Source organism: Puma concolor, chromosome D4, assembly GCF_028749965.1.
Source record: "Puma concolor isolate L17-30 chromosome D4, mPumCon1.1.hap2, whole genome shotgun sequence".
In the NCBI taxonomy this organism is placed as follows: Eukaryota; Metazoa; Chordata; class Mammalia; order Carnivora; family Felidae; genus Puma; species Puma concolor.
In genome coordinates, this window is record NC_141679.1 from 59787548 (window position 1) to 59804293 (window position 16746).

The following is a 16746-nucleotide window of genomic DNA, read 5'->3' on the forward strand; positions in this document are numbered from 1 at the left end:
ACAATATCTGGCCCTTGTCCATGTGCCTGTCTCCTCCACTGAAAAAGGATGGGAATCATATTTTCCTCATTGTTTATTCCTGATGCTAGCATAGTGCCTAGCAAATGGGAAATGTTCACTAAGTATCTCCTGAGTAAATTTTTGTTGTTAAATAAATTGCTTTGGGGGGGGGGGTGCAATACCAAGCTTTTGCTATAGGGTAATCTGAAATTACAGGCCTAGAAAAAAAAAAGAACTTAAAAGTATCAGACATTATAAATGACTCATCAGACTGCTTGTGTCTTGGCAGGACAAACTTGGCAGACATGCCATGCTGGATACACCTGAACATCACACGTGTCCCTACAAACTATGTATGTTTCCAAGAGAGTCATGTGGCGTTCATTCCTCTGCAGGTAAAGAGCCTCAGGCCAGCTGAGTTGGGTTAGTTCACTCTGGGTGAGCCTTACAGGCTGCTGGCACATCCCAGGAGGGTGTGGACTGTGTGTTGAGTGCATGAAAGCCAACTAGGGCATAGAGCAAAGGAACCAGTTGGAAGAAGAATGACATCACAGGGAGATGAATCTCCAGTTTGGCAATTCTAGCCCCAGCTCTTTCATTAATGAGCTGTGTGACCTTGGCCAAGTGTCTTCCTCTTTGTAGGCTCCAATGTCTGTATTTGTAAAATGAGGGCGTGCATTAGCCTGTCTCCAACGTCTCTTCCAGGATTGATGCTCTGGGATTCTGTGACCAGCTTGTGATGTGGACACGAGTGAAAGGAAGCAGGTAAGTGTGTCCTCGGAGCATAAGGCAGTTGAACCTTTGGTTCCAGGTCAGCAGCAGTCTTCAGCAAAAGGAAACCCAAGCTAGGATAGAGATTCAAATCATCCTGGAAGTAGAGGCCTCTGGGGCACAATAGCTCACTATTGTGTCTTGAGGATCTAACTTAAATCTGTCAGAAGGAAGCAATTCTAAGGATTGGAGCAGGTGAAGGTGGGTGGCAGAGGGGTGGTAATTTTCACTTAATGATAAAAGGACAACATTTGGGGAAGGTTTTTATGTTTATTGGCCACTAGTTTTGATTATTTTCTTTGCACTGAAATGATCCAAAATGTTAACGTTAGAGGTGATGCAAGATGTACCACCTGGAATGTGGCTGAGGCAGGCACGACAGCAATGCGGTGTTTTTGAGTGGAACTGTTCAGTGAGTGAATTGAGATTATTTGGAGGTTGAGGCTATCAAATCATGGAAATTCAGTATTGCCTTGGCCAAGTTAAAAAAAAAATCCAGTTTATTTTGAAGTTTACCTGTCTTACATGGGTGGTAGTGGGTTTGATAATTAAAAATTCCTTGGGAAGTGCAAGGAAAAGTATGTATTTCACTAACTGAATGAATACATCATAACGAACCATTACTAGTTAAGAAGATCTAGAGAACTTAGGTAGAGAACTTAGGGTGAGTAGAGAAGAAAATAACATTATGATTCAAAAAAATTCCTGGGAGTATTCTTTTTGCTCACTGTTCATGGGAATCAGAATTTCTGAGAGGTGTGTGGAAACACCTGCCTTTGTCTCTGAAAGAGCTGGAAATGTGTGGGTACAGGTGATGCTCAGCCTCCTGGCTCAGGATGACTCCTTTCAAATTTGTTGACCAAAAGTTTACTTTTCTTCTTAGAAAAATACACGATGATTCAGTTGGGTTCAGAGGAGGTAGATGATCACTTAACCTCTTAAAGGCTATGGATTTGAATCCTGGTGGATAAGGTACCAGTCAAATGTTAGAATGGAGATGCATTATTCTTGACCCTCAGCAGTGGAACGGGCCGGGAGCAAAGAAATACCCCTCCTGAGAGATAAGGGAACCAGTCAGATGCAGAGAGAGTTAAGGGAGATGGGCCAAGGAGCCAAAAGTCACAAATGGTAATAGTTAAATTTATTGAGTATTTACTCTGTGCCAAGCATGGTTCTAAATCATAATTCTCATAATGAGAATTATAGTAGTAATTCTCACACTATCCCTTTGAGGCAGGCTCTCTTATTTCCATTTTCTAAATGAAAAACTCAGGTAAGAGAAATATTCACCCAGGGATAATCAGGTGGCGAGTGGTAGAGCCAGAATACAAACCCAGGCAGTTCAGCTGCAGTCATTGCTGTTAACCACTTGTGCCCTGGTGCATATATAACCTTTCAGTTGACTCTCATTCTGTGTCTCCGGCATCCATCCCTGGGCTGAGAAAGTAATGGACTTTGTTGAGTATTCTTGAACTGAATGGAACAAAGTACACTCAGCCTGTGCCGAAATCTGGTACCTGGAGTCTGTGGGAGGCCCTGTTTGGCTCAGCACAGTGTGGGGTGTGCTGAGTGTGAGCCAGTACCTGAGGTCTGGTGGCAGAAGCCCAGTCCAGCCAGCTGATGTGGGATCATGGGCAGGATTCTCCCTTCCTACACAGGAAGGGAGAAGAAATCCATGGACACTCAGGAACCCAGGGCTAAGGGGTATTAGGAGGCAGCCTAATCATGACCCCAATCATGTCTGAGATCTCACTCTACATAACCCCTGTGCTGGGCAATGGCCACTGTGGATATAGAGTTGGGTTGTGCACATTCCGTGCCCTCCAGGAGCCCCATGTCAACACTGAGAAGGACTGCCTCTATCTGATAGGACCCCACAAATTGCTTTAGGATCCCTGTCCTGTTTTGTATAGCCAGACAAGACTAATTCTAAATCCTATTATCTCTCTTGCTGGGATTTTATATATTCAGCCCAGTGTCTACTAACTGAATTCGGGAGACAGGTTGTATAATTTTCAGACTCCTGGACAGACTTTCTGGATCAAGGATATAAGGGCTAAGGTGATGGCAAGGCTGAGTAGACAGAACTTGCAAAAGGACTCTGCAATTAAAATGGTTAGTGAGATTGTTGAATAAGAAGGAAAGAGGAAAGAAACCTACTCATATATTCATAAAGCTCTAGGACCTACTTATCCCAGTAGGTGATGAGGGCATTTATCCTCAGCGTTAGTTGTGGAAACTTCTTTTGAGTTAGGTCTCTTGAACAAAGGAGAGATTTTGGTAGGCTAGGGACTCATTTGGTGATCAAAGTGACATCCAGTTGCCTGGATAGTTCCAGTTTATGCTTGTTACATACAGTGGTGGCATTATTTATATTGCCATGTTTCACTTAGAAAAGTATCCTGGTTTGGGTGATAAATTTTGTGGTAATGCTGCCCATAGACAAAAAACACTTGTATTATTCTGATGAGCCAGAGTTCTGAATTTTAAGCCCCAAAGAGATGTTGGGAGTATAAACACCTCTTCCTGGATAGCTTTTTCCTCTGTCACCACCATGCCTAAATGTGGACAAAACTCTTTCCTTTTCCTCCTTAGTTTTGCTGGAAAAATGTAAAACCAAAAGTTACTTAAAAATTAATGGAAAACAGAAAATATTCCCTTTAAAATAGAAAGAACAGGGGCACCTGGGTAGCTCAGTCTGTTAAGTGTCCGACTGCAGCTCAGGTCATGATCTCGCGGTTTTGAGTTCCAGCCCCACATCAGACTCTGTGATGACAGCTCAGAACCTGGAGCCTGTTTCAGATTCTGTGTCTCCCTTTCTCTCTGCCCCTCCCCCACTCGCACTCTGTCTCTCTCTGTCTCTCAAAAATAAATAAACATTAAAAAAAATTAAAAATAAAATAAAAGGGAAAGAACAGACACAGGCTACAAATTCACTAAATTCTTGCCACAGATCAACTTGACTGGTTCAGGTTAGACCTCTCAGCTCTCCTGCACCTAGAGTTCTGGGACACACAGCCAGAGAGAGGCTGGGGTGGGGGACCTGTAGGAAACCCGCATGTCCTGCTGGGCTATGGGACCCCAAGGTATTAGTCTCTGTGGGATCCTTTCCTGACTCCTGGGGGAAAGGAGAGAGAAGAGTTATTTTCTCATGTGGAGCCGCCACTGGAAATCACTTGAAGCCTGGTCACTGTGAATGTAGCAATTATTAGAAACTTGCAAAAGGATCAGGGAGAAGGAATGAATTGGTGTTTCATGGAGTTTAATTGAGCATTACTCTGCTCATTAGCAGCAATCAACTCAGTTTATGTGGCCTCATTTACAGATGGAAGAAAACAAAGATTCAGGGAAAAAGCCTTTCTTTTGTGTCTTTTCCTCTGTCCTCCCTCAAAATTGTATCATCTACCCCGTCTGTGGTGTTGTGGTGCTATTGCTAAATCTGTGATTGTACGTGACCTTAGTCATCTATTTGTTACAGATGCATTTTTGGACTGTTTGAACCGCTTCATCACCTCTTTCCTTTGAATACAGATGGAGATTACGTGGTTTATTAATAGATAATTATTGAGCATTCGCTCTGTCGTAGATGTTGAAGAGAATTACAGGGTCAAGGATTTTATAGTTAAAATTCAAAAAAGATGTAAAAAAGAATGAGAAACCTCAGGACCTTGTTTAGGTTTTGAGGCCAGAAGTTCAGTGATTCAAAGATCAAGAAGCGTGTGATAAAACCACACCAGCTCTGTTTCTACTCTCAATGTAAAATAGCTAAAGATCACTGAATAAATTAACACAAGATAACAAGAGTGTGCCTCTCCAAGAAAGTTCCTCTAAGAAGCTTGCTATTTCAGGAAGACATGAGTTGTGGCCTTTGTGAATCAATTTTAAAATGAACAAGATGAACTTGTGACCAGCGATTACATCTGCAGCTACTGAAATCAAGACAGGGTAGTCAGTCATTTGTTATGTGTCCTTCCATTTAGCCCTCCTGTGTCCCAAGGGACCACATGAACAGGCTGGAAATGTCTTCCCTGCAGGGTCCTTGCTGGTATTCAATTTCTCCTGATAAACTGCTTCATTCTTCACATCAGACCCTCTCCAAAACTCGAAATAAATCCTGGGTCGATGGAGGAACACACTGATTATTTAAGAAATGTGACATTAATCCATCTACAAAGGCTGTTGAATGCATGCAAAAGCCTTCTAAATTTTAAACTCTGGGAGCTAGAGACCAATTCCAAAGTCACTGCCATTGCTCAAGACTCTTCTTCTGCAAATCATGCCTGAGAACTGACATCAGAGACAATAATCAATCTTTTATTTTGTTATTTAAATTTCTTATGAATATAATTTATTGTCAAATTGGCTTACACACAACACCCAGTACTCATCCCAACAAGTGTCCTCCTCAATGCCTATCACCCATGTTCCCTCTCTCCCACCCCTCATCAACCCTTAGTTTGTTCTCTGTATTTAAGAATCTTATGCTTTGCCTCCCTCCATCTCTGTTTGTATCTATATTTTCCCCTTCCCTTCCCCCATGGTCTATTGTTCAGTTTCTCAAGATTCACATGTGACTGAAAACATATGGTGTCTGGCCTTCTCTGACTGATTTATTTCACTCAGTATAATCCCTTCCAGTTCCATCCACATTGCTGCAAATGGCATGATTTCATTCTTTCTCATTGCCAAGTAGTATTCCATTGAATATAAAAACCACATCTTCTTTATCCATTGGCAGTTGATGGACATTTAGGCTCTTTCCATGATTTGGGTATTGTTGAAAGTGCTGCTATAAACATTGGGGTACACGTGCCCCTATACATCAGCACTCCTGTATCCCTTGGGTAAATTCCTAATATTGCTATTGCTGGGTCATAGGGTAGGTCTATTTTTAATTTTTTGAGGACCCTGCACACTGTTTTCCAGAGCAGCTGCACCAGTTTGCATTCCCACCAACAGTGCAAGAGGGTTCCCATTTCTCCACATCTTTGCCGGCATCTGTAGTTTCCTGATTTGTTCATTTTAGCCACTCTGACTGGTGTGAGGTGGTATCTCAGTGTGGCTTTCTTTGACTTATATTTCCCTGATGATGAGTGATGTTGAGCATCTTTTCATGTGTCTGTTGGAAAAGCAATCACACTCATAACTTTATAGTAATGATAGAAATGCTGACTGAAAGTGTTTAAGTTTTCATTAAAATAATAGCTAAAATATGGGGCACCTGGGTGGCTCGGTTGAGTGTCCTACTTCGGCTCAGGTCATGATCTCACGGTTCATGAGATCGAGCCCCACCTTGGGCTCTCTGCTGACATCTCAGAGCCTGGAGCCTGTTTCAGATTCTGTGTCTCCCTCTCTCTCTGCTCCTCCCCCACTCATGCTCTGTCTCTCCCTCTCTCAAAAAAATAAATAAAACCTTAAAAATTTTTAATTAAAAAATAGCTAAAATATATCAAAGGCATATTGTGTGCCAGATACTGCACTGAAAGCTTTATATGCATTGTCTTGTTTCCTCCTTCCTATAATAAGTATTATTTAGTAGGCATTACTGTATTAGTATTCCAATTTTACATGTGAATATTATTACAGCCCAACCTCCAGAATTCCAGACCAGATATCCAAGTGTCTACTCAGCATCTCTGTTTGGATATTTAATAGACATCTCAAGTTTAAAATATCCAAAACTTGGCTCCTAGCATTCGCCCTTTTATTCCCCTTCTTCCAACAACCTCGCACCCCTTCAGTCTTCCTCATCCCAGGTAATGGTAACTCCAGCCTTTTGGTTGTACAGGCCAAAACCCTCGGAGTCAGCTTTGACTCCTCTCTTGTGCTCATACCTCATGTCCAATCTGGTCAGTAAATCTTGTCGCTGCACCTTCAGGCTATTCCAGAATTTGACCACTTCTTACTCCTCTACTATAACTTCCTGGTTCAAACTATGGTCCTCTAGCCTGGATGATTGCAGTGACCTTCTTCTGCCCCTGCCCGTTTCAAGTGCATTCTCATCACGGTTGCTGGAGTGTTCCTGTTAAAATGAAAGTCCAAAACCCTCCAGAAGCTTCCCATCTGACTCAGTGGAAATCAAAAGACCTTGCAATGGCCATAAAGCCTCATCAGGGGCCAGCTTCTTTTCTGATCTTTACCTTGAGTTTACAGACTCTGAATTTTATGAAATCTTTTGTTCATATGTGAATCTGTGTGTTCTTCTGGAGGGGGGTGAGTATGAAATTAGAAAAAGTGAACATGAAGCAAAATCAGTCAGTGAATGGGGATATAATTATACCTAAGAAAGGTTAAATACAACATATGGTATCATACTTTGATGACTGGGAAGACTGTGGTGTTAAGGAAGGTGGTCTTCCTGGACCTGGAAGACAAGGGGGGACTGAGGAAAAACATCAGTGAATTTGTTCCTAGCATTATCTGAAGGCAGGATAGTTGACCAAGGACTGTTGCAGCTCAGTGACATAGGTCACTGAGATCATTCAATTTATACTCTTTCAAGCACCCTCCTCTTCTTCTTCTGGCTAAGTGCCAGCTCAGGTTTTGACTGAAATGTAACTTTCCTAGAAGAATCTTGTTTGCACTCTGACATCACTCTGTACTTCTCCTTAATGGCACTTATCAGAGCTTTGATTTATTGTTTCTCAGTGTTCATCTTCCCCACTAGACTGGAAGCTGCATGAGGGTAGAGGCCCTGTTAGTCTTATTTACCACCATATCCCACTGCCTAACACATAGAGGCACTGAGTAAATATTTGTTAAATGACTGAATAAATAAATGAAAAGTTGAATGAATTTTATTTCCCAGGAAGATTTTCCTATAAGGGAAGAATGCTCTGAGTGAAGAAATGACTTTTATTTCTGGAAATCTTGGAGACCTCACTCTTACTGTAGAATTCTTTGTTGTTGTTGTTTTTTGTTTGTTTTGTTTTGTTTTCTTTTCTTTTCTCTTCTTTCTTTTCTTTCTTTTTTTAAATTTACATCCAAGTTAGTTAGCATTTAGTGCAAAAATGATTTCAGGAGTAGATTCCTTAGTGCCCCTTACCCATTTAGCCCATCCCCCCTCCCACAACCCCTCCCGTAACCCTCAGTTTGTTCTCCATATTTATGAGTCTCTTCTGTTTTGTCCCTCTCCCTGTTTTTATATTATTTTTGCTTCCCTTCCCTTATGTTCATCTGTTTTGTCTCTTAAAGTCCTCATATGAGTGAAGTCATATGATTTTTGTCTTTCTCTGACTGACTAATTTCGCTTAGCGTAATACCTTCTAGTTCCATCCACGTAGTTACAAATGGCAAGATTTCATTCTTTTTGATTGCCGAGTAGTACAGTAGTACTCCATTGTATCTATATACCGCATCTTCTTTATCCATTCATCCATCGATGGACATTTGGGCTCTTTCCATACTTTGGCTATTGTTGATAGCACTGCTATAAACATTGGGGTGCATGTGCCCCTTCAAAACAGCACACCAGTATTCCTTGGATAAGTACCTAGTAGTGCAATTGCTGAATCGTAGAACTATCTTACTGTAGAATTCTAACATAATATGGAGAATGTGAGTGAGAAGGAAATGAACTATGGGACTTCAGAGATGGAATTGCAATTATGGAAGTGATTATGGAAGACAGGCCACCTGACTTGAGTCTTGAATAGAAGATGGGATTTGGCCTATGGAACTGAGGGATGGAGGGAAAGAGGTTATTCTAGCCAGAGATGGACAGCATGACCAAAGATATCAAGTTTGGGGGCGCCTGGGTGGCGCAGTCAGTTAAGCGTCCGACTTCAGCCAGGTCACGATCTCGCGGTCTGTGAGTTCGAGCCCCGTGTCAGGCTTTGGGCTGATGGCTCAGAGCCTGGAGCCTGTTTCCGATTCTGTGTCTCCCTCTCTCTCTGCCCCTCCCCCGTTCATGCTCTGTCTCTCTCTGTCCCAAAAATAAATAAACGTTGGAAAAAAAAATTAAAAAAAAAAAGATATCAAGTTTGGAATTCAGAGGGCATATAGAGATGTCAGTTTAGTAATTTACAGGGAAAACTATAATTGGTGAAGATATCAAATGCTCAAGTCCTATGATAAGAGCATTCTAGCCTTGTAAGCAGGCTGCATAAGAAGTCATGTTATAATTAGGTGTCAGGGGCACCTGGGTGGCTTAGTCGGTTAAGTGTCTGACTCTTGATTTCGGCTAAAGTAATGATCTCACTGTTTGTGAGATCGAGCTGTCAGTGCAGAGCCCCGGGTCAGGCTCTGCACTAACAGCAAGGAGCCTGCTTGGGATTCTCCCCCTCTCTTTCTCAAAATAAATAAACTTAAAAATATTTAAAAAAACAATTAGGTGTCAATTAATTGATTCACAATAAAAAATATAGTTGTCAAAGGATGCCCAAGTCCAATGACTAGTGTATTCATTTCCTGCAAGTGGATCTACATGGGAAACCAAAGTGAAATCAGAATGCTTGGTAAGCTTACAGTTAGGACAAAAGGAAATCATTAAAAGGATGTTTAGAGACATCTGACTTAGACTTCTTTAATAGGAAGGTACTTGTCACCAGAATTACCTGGGTCACCTTCTTAACCAGAGTTACTTCTCTGCCCTGTATGGTATTAGATGGGTCATACTAGGGTTTGCCTGTCTGACCTACTTTCCTTGTTTTTTTTTTTTTAATTAAAAATTTTTTGTTGTTGTTGTCAAGTTAGCTAGCATACAGTGTAGTCTTGGCTTCAAGAATAGATCACTTACGTTCAACACCGAGTGCTCATTCCAACAAGTGCCTTCCTCAATGCCCATCACCCACCTCCCCAGCACCCCACCCCCATCGACCCTCAGTTTGTTCTCTGTGTTGAAGAGTCTCTTATGGTTTGCCTCTCCTTGTGTTTTCATGGCTAGTTAATATCCCTTTTGACTGATGCTTTACTTCTTCAGCTATATTATTACTTTCAATCAGATTTCATCAAGTTTTCCTGGTCTGAGAACCATTCTGTTTCTTTAAGGTGACTTAGCAAATCTCTGCTGTAATCAATTATGCGTTAATGTCCTCATTAAACTCTCAGAGGACAATCTCATTTCTAATTCTTTCAGGATCACTCAGTGTTGCCCCTAGTACTGACAACACTTGCCAGTGTTGAGATTCTAGGGCACCCCAAGTCCCAGATGGCTCAGAAAAATCTTATCTAACGTCATCAGAATTTCACCAACTAGATAAAACCTCAGTGATAATAACCCCTGCCATTCCATTCATGTGCTTCTTTGCAATCAAGATACATTTCACACCTGTTATTCTATTCAGTCTTTCTAAGAACTCTTGAGGTAACAAGGGCAGGGATTGGAGTTGCTCATGGTCACATAGTTCACAAGAGGCAGTGACAGAACTCGGACCTCAGATTACTTTTGAGTACATCCTGCTGCTTCACCAAGAAAGAGAAGAGAGTTTTCTTTTAAATTCCCCTTACATTGCTAAGAAAAACCAAATAACACTATTGTTTCATTTATCCACTTGAAGGTCAAGCACAGAAGTCAGGTGTTGAGGCTTAGCATGAAAACTGTGATTGAGGATTTTAGTATCAGAACTAGGACTTGATTAGCAGTACACATGCCCAATCCATCCCTACCTCAAGGAAGCAGAACAGTGGGGTTAGATGGACCCCTAAGGGCAGAGCTGGCAGGGGCCATAGGAACATAGACCAAATCACAGACTGGAATGCCCATCAGTGAGTCCAGAGCTGGAAAAGAGAAGGCCGGTATCCCTGAGGGATATTGTGACCAAGCTGCAGGGAAGATAAGGTGAATGGCCCCTCTCAGCCTTTCTAGAATCAAAACATTCTTTCCTCTAAGCACTGTGGGATATACAAGGTTATGTTCTTAACTCTGCTTCCCTGTCTCAGATTTCACAGAGACCACCTCTCTTTATGATAATGACTGTTAATGAGCACCCGCATTGTGCCAGACTTGGGACTGGGTACATTATTTTGCTCATAACAAGCCTGAAAACTGTATTGCCTGTGTCCTACACCCAAGAAACTGTAACCCTTAGAGGTTAAGTAACTTGCGCCAGGTCATTCACTAAAATATGATGGAAATGGGGTTCTAAGCAGGTCTGTTTGGATGAAAAACTCAAGTTTTTCTTTAAAAAATTTTTTTTTATGTTTTTATTTTATTTTTGAGAGAGAGAGACACAGTGAGAGCGGGGGAGGGGCAGAGAGAGACGGAGACAGAATCTGAAGTAGGCTCCAGGCTCTGAGCTGTCAGCACAGAGCCCAACGTGGGGCTTACACTCACAGACTGCACGATCATAACCTGAGCCAAAGTTGGACGCCCAACTGACTAAGCCACCCAGCGCCCCAAAACTCAAGTTTTTCTTATTGCATCATGCTCACCCTCAGTACATTCATGTCTCAGAAGGAACTGTCACAGTTCAGGCCTCTTACGTCTTCCATTCCTGCTGGTCAGAGTGATGAAAACAAGAGGTAAGAGAAAAGCAGAAAGTGATGTGTTTAGTACGCACTAGAGCTGGACTGCCTGGGTTCGAATTCAGACTCTACCACCTGCTGGCTCTGTGACTGGTGGCAAGTCTTAACCTCTCTGTGTCTGTGTCCTCACCTGTAAAATGAGGATAATAATAGTACTCGCTTTATAGAGTCATTGTGAACATTTAAGTATGCTATTATAACAACGGCGCTTAGAAAAATGTTCAGCACATAGTAAATGCTCAGTAAAATTAGCCATTATCTTTTGGTTAAATTGAGGTCTTGATCTCAGTCAATCTGACCCCTTCATTGGATTTGAGAGACGCTGCAGCCTCATTAATTCCATAATTCTAAGCCATCTCTTGAGGTGGGTTACTTCCTGGATGGGCCCTCTCAACCATTTTAATAGATCCCTACTGATGTAAATATCAGATCTCATCTAGAATTCAAGGGTCGCACCATGGGTGGTCCCTACAGTTGGCCACTGCTGTACCCTCCTCCTCCCTATCCTAGAAGTGCCTGCCTAAAGTGACTGTGGGTTTCCTGGAGAGTTGCCTTAGTGTGGGTCCAGGCAGCCCTCTGGTCTTTAGCCTTCCCCACGAGAGCCCATTCTTTGCATGCTTTGGAGCTCAGCAGGCTCCTTGAGTCTTCTCGATCAGTGATGTTCCAGATGCCAGAGCTGGCATGAAAGGGTGAGGCAGCCCCAGCTGACTCCAGAAAGGAAACCAGGTGTGTCCATACAGACAGCTGCAGACCAATTAAAATGGTGCATGAGCTAATTAAGGACAGTGAACAAGGCATCACTGCTCTGAGGATCCCCAAAAATGCCAGAGAAGGACATTCTTGGGCAGGAACCTTCTATGACTTGGAATTGGATGACTTAGGTGACAAGATTAAAACAAAAAGGACAAGACACCTGCAAGACATACATTTATATATCCAAATTGATTCTTTGTTGCAGTTCAATTTCAGAAAGATTTACAAAACCTAATTAGGGCAGAGAATAGTGCTGGACATTACAGAGATACAAATGGGTGACACTCCATCCCTGACTCAAGGGTATCAGTTCTCCATCCCTACGGCCACTTCTCACCAGCACCTATGGTCTCTCTCACTTGGACTGTTGTAGTCACCCCCTAACTGGTCTCCCTAACTCTTAACCTTTCCTCAACCACAATCTCATAAAACAACTTTGGCCACATACTTGTCACTCAAAATGGCTTCCCACTGCCTACATGTTAAATGCAAATACCTTACAGTATTTAAAGTCCTCACGGATTGGTCCAATTTAGTCTTCCCAGGTTTTTCTCTACTTATACTGCTCTTCTCCACCATGTATCCTACATGCCAGCCTTATTGGTCTACTACAATTCCTTCAAACACCCTGTCTCCCTTCTTTCCCCCATCTTCCTGCTTTCCCTGAATCTGTCATAAAGCACACCATGCCTTCCTTTTTGTCTCTGACAGGAGAGATCTTGCTCACTTTTCAAAGCGTACCTCAATACTGCTTCTATCCTGAAGCATTCCATGTTGTTGGCCTTCTCTAATGGGATGTCATCGATCCCCACTATCCTCTATTGCACTTGGTTTAACCTTCTCTTGTGTCACAGAATTCTTCTCCTGTGTGTTCCCTGAGGGAGTGAGTCTGGGATTGGTTTTGTCATTTTCTTCCCCCACAGTATAGCTAGTACATTACTCATGTGCAGTGAATTATACTGAATGGAATGGAAGAAATAAACCCAGCCCAAAGTGACTGATAGAAGCCAAAATGCCACAGGGTTCTCTGACAGAGCTCCAAGGTGGAACAGAATTCAGGTTGGAATGGCATTGAAATATGGTCGCAACAGGAAAAACTGGGAAAGGTTTTGTTTTTTCACGTAAACCTTCCCTCATTTCTCCTCCTCTTTGGCCCCCAATTGTATTCACAACCCAGTACTGTAAATTGGAAGCTAATGTGTCTGATTTATTTACTAGACTATGTAAGATTCTTGACGGCAGGGACCAAGCTTTAAATCCTGTTACATTGGTATGAAATCCAGTGCTTGGCACTTAGTAGGTACTCAAAAAGTATTTGTCAGAGGAGGAAAAAGAGGGTGGGAGGGACGGATGGGAAGGTTTATTCATGTAGAGATGGGACAGGGTGAAGGCCGCAGAGAACTGAAACCAAAGAGGCACAGTCCTATGTGGGGATCCTGCCATATTGTCTTCGTAGATTAGCTTGATATAGTGAAAGTGCTCACTCGCTACATACTGTTTTCTGTAGGGGCTGACACTGAGTAATAAGAAAACACCTTATATTCCCAGCTCCTTCCCTCCCACTTCCCCCCACATCCGGGAATTGGTGCAGATACATTCCTCAATAGAAGACAATTAGGAGGCCGTTGGCAGCTGCCCTCCATCCCTGTTCTGTAACAGAGGGTCATTGTGATTGCTGAAATTTCACTAGCACAAAGGCCAGTGGGTCACTTAGGGTAGCTTAAAAAAAAATAATCAAAGTCTTCTAGATGAAGATGAAGTTCCTTTTCCCTTGCTTCTAGACGAATAGGCAAAATTGGGAGTGGAACACTCATTTTTCTCTGTCTCTAGATCAGTGGAAGGAGCAGGGGATCTGGCATGACTGAGAGCCAAGCATAACTAACATTTTCACCACTAAAGGCACACAACTTAAGACAAGTGCCTTAATCACTGAGACTCATTTTCCTCATCTATAAAATGGGAAAAAATAGTATCTTTTTCAAAGGACTGTTGTGAGAATATCACATGCCACAAATAATTTAGTCCAGCGCCCCATATAGAAAAATCCCTAAGTGAATGGTAGCTATTGATCATCATGATTATTTAAAAAAAAACTATTTAGGGTAAGGATTCAAGGGCTTAGCAAAGTAGACAGCTGTTATATGATATTTGAGAAATCCTATTAGAAGTTCCAGTTGTCTGGTAGGGCGGTTTTAGAGCACTTGGTATTCCTTTCAACTCCTGTTTTCATTTTATCCTGTCCATATGGCTGTGTTTATATGCTATATAAAGTATGTTTGTTTAGCAATAATTAAATTCCTTTCTGGCCCCTGTTTATCCCCAGCTTGTTTCCTACCACTCCTGGCCCTATGGACTGGGAACACATGATAAAGCATCTCCTCCACTAAAACATTTTAAAGACTTGTGTTTGCAGTAGGTTTGCAAGAACTTTGTGACTTGAACTTTGAAGAATACAAATCCAAAGAGACAACATTCTATGCTTTGGGCTAAAAAAAGTTGCTATAAAAAAAGTTACTGTCCAATATTTTCATTATTTACTGTAGCTTTTCATGTTATGTTTTCTCAGTTTGCTTGTTCTCCATTTTGTACAGAAAGTGAAAACATTTTTTCACATGTGTCTACACTGATAGCTGGAAGAGAGAGAATGAATTGATTCTCCATCATAACATTTGATAGCAGGAAGGTAAAGAATAGAATAGATGAGGAAGAGAAAAGAGGTGGGAAACAGGAACATTCCACACTAATGAAGACTTTCAGTGACTGTTGGCCAAATACCTGAATCAATTGTAATGGAGGGTTAGACTACAAGTTCCTGCAGAGAATCCAGACGTGGTAGCTACCAGATAGATCAATTGTGGGGCAGCCCACCTAGAAGAATCTGGATAAAGGATTTAGCAGAAAAGCGGTTACATGACTCTTGGGGCTGTCACTCACATCAAGGGTCAAAAGATACCATTGTTGAGGCTTTTGAAGAGGATTTCTTTGGAGGGAGCAGTGAATGTGCTAAGTGCCACTCCCACTTCAGGGAGTAAGGAGTGTAGGTGCCCACCTATCTCATCCTTCTCTCAACAGAACCCCTCAGAGCTTGGGTTGCATCCCCCATTTAGAGGCCCAGGTGGGTCTGAATCCCACCCTGGAAATTTACACAAAAAAGAACAGGGATGGCTAGCTATTGCTTTGGCAGTGGAGCAAAGGAGGTTGCTGCTGCTTCCTGATTGGCCAACACTCCTAGAATTTGTTAGGTTAAAGAGTGCTCCAAGGGGCAGACATAGGCCCCTGCGGGGGAGAGCTAGAGTGTGAAGCACCTTAGATCTGCTTAATAGGGAGTCAATAAATAGGCCCAGCTGAGAAGCTGGATGGGGCTAGGTGATTTCTAGAGCCTGAGGCAAAAGCTTCTGTCTGAATGGATTGTTTTTGCTTAATTAAAGGATCCTCAACTGAGAGACCACCAGGAGTGGGGGGCAGGTCTTAGAGGAACTCACAGGAGTAATACCTTATGAGAGAAAGTTCTAGGGGCGCCTGAGTGGCTCAGTCTATTAAATGTCCTACTTTGGCTCAGGTCATGATCTCACAATTTGTGGGTTTGAGTCCTGCACCGGGCTCTGTGCTGACAGCTCAGAGCCTGGAGCCTGCTTCAGATTCTGTGTCTCCCTCTTTCTCTGCCCCTGCCCTGCTCTCACTCCGTCTCTGTCTGTCAAAAAGTGAATAAACGTTAAAAAATATATATTAAAAGAAAAAAAACAAAGAAAGTTCTAGATGACTGCTAGCCCTAGAGGGTATGGTGCCATGTTACCAGGGTCCTAATCAAAGAAACACTTTCTGCCACCTTCCTTCTCTCTTTCTCCAGAAGGGGTCAAAACTCCATTTAGCAAGATGGGAGTATAAAGAAGGAAAGAGAAGATTCATAATGTGGTTTCCCACCTGCCAAAAGCCCCCTGAATGAGATTAGAAATTTCTGTTACTACGTGGATGTGGCTATTTTAATTTATTGAATTGAAACTGTGTTTATAACTGTGACTTAAAGTGAAGGAAGGACTTTTGACTACCTAGGAGGGACCACCGAAGCCCAGGGGCATGCTTGAGTTTCTGTCCAGAGGCAGAGGAAGACCTTCCCCCATTTCACCCCTGATAAGTTTAAAAGGCAGTAGGAGATTAAAAAGAGTGTTTTCATTATATTCCATGAGTTTTAGTCGTTCAGCTCACTGGCTACAGAATGAATATGTGAACAGATGGATAAATGAATGAATGAGTATTGTTTTTATTAGGATGCACTGTGATTTCAAATTTAGGCCTTTAAAAAATTAAATTCTTGTAACATTTTATTACCTTTGTAGTTGTACGTGGGAGACTATTCTGTAGCTCTTAGCTATATTAAGATCTGATGCTGAATTAATACCACTCTGCCTGTTTCCTGTTAACTCAAAGGCTGTAGCAAGTGGTGTCAGCAACGTGTTTGTTAAGCCCCCAACCTCCTTTTACTCTTAGTACCTTCATGACCTGCTTAAAACCTCAGCCAGCTGCTCTGCTGAGAAGGTGCTGAGAATGCGTTCGTACTCAGGTGTAAATGAGTTACAGAAGTGGCTATATGCTTATTTCCGGAGACATTTTTGCTTGAACAGTCAAAGTGCCTGAGTTCAAAGAAGGGCAGCCTATGCCTTCATGGTGGGGCAGGCAGCAGGCAAGGGTCAACAGAGATTTCTCTGGGCAGGGGCATCCCAGCTCCTTGGGGACCATCCTTCATATGCCCCTGACCTCTGG

At 42.3% G+C, this 16746-nt stretch overlaps 1 protein-coding gene across 2 annotated transcripts in view; it reads left to right on the top strand.

The window, feature by feature from the left end:
- The first annotated feature begins 605 nt into the window (after positions 1 to 605).
- The window catches only part of FRMPD1 (FERM and PDZ domain containing 1), a 141897-nt gene continuing 125756 nt past the window's right edge, over positions 606 to 16746 (top strand). For both annotated transcript variants that reach the window (XM_086683533.1, XM_086683530.1), the window contains exon 1: positions 606 to 765. The gene's annotated coding sequence lies outside the window, so the exon portion shown is untranslated. The remainder of the gene's footprint in view (positions 766 to 16746) is intronic.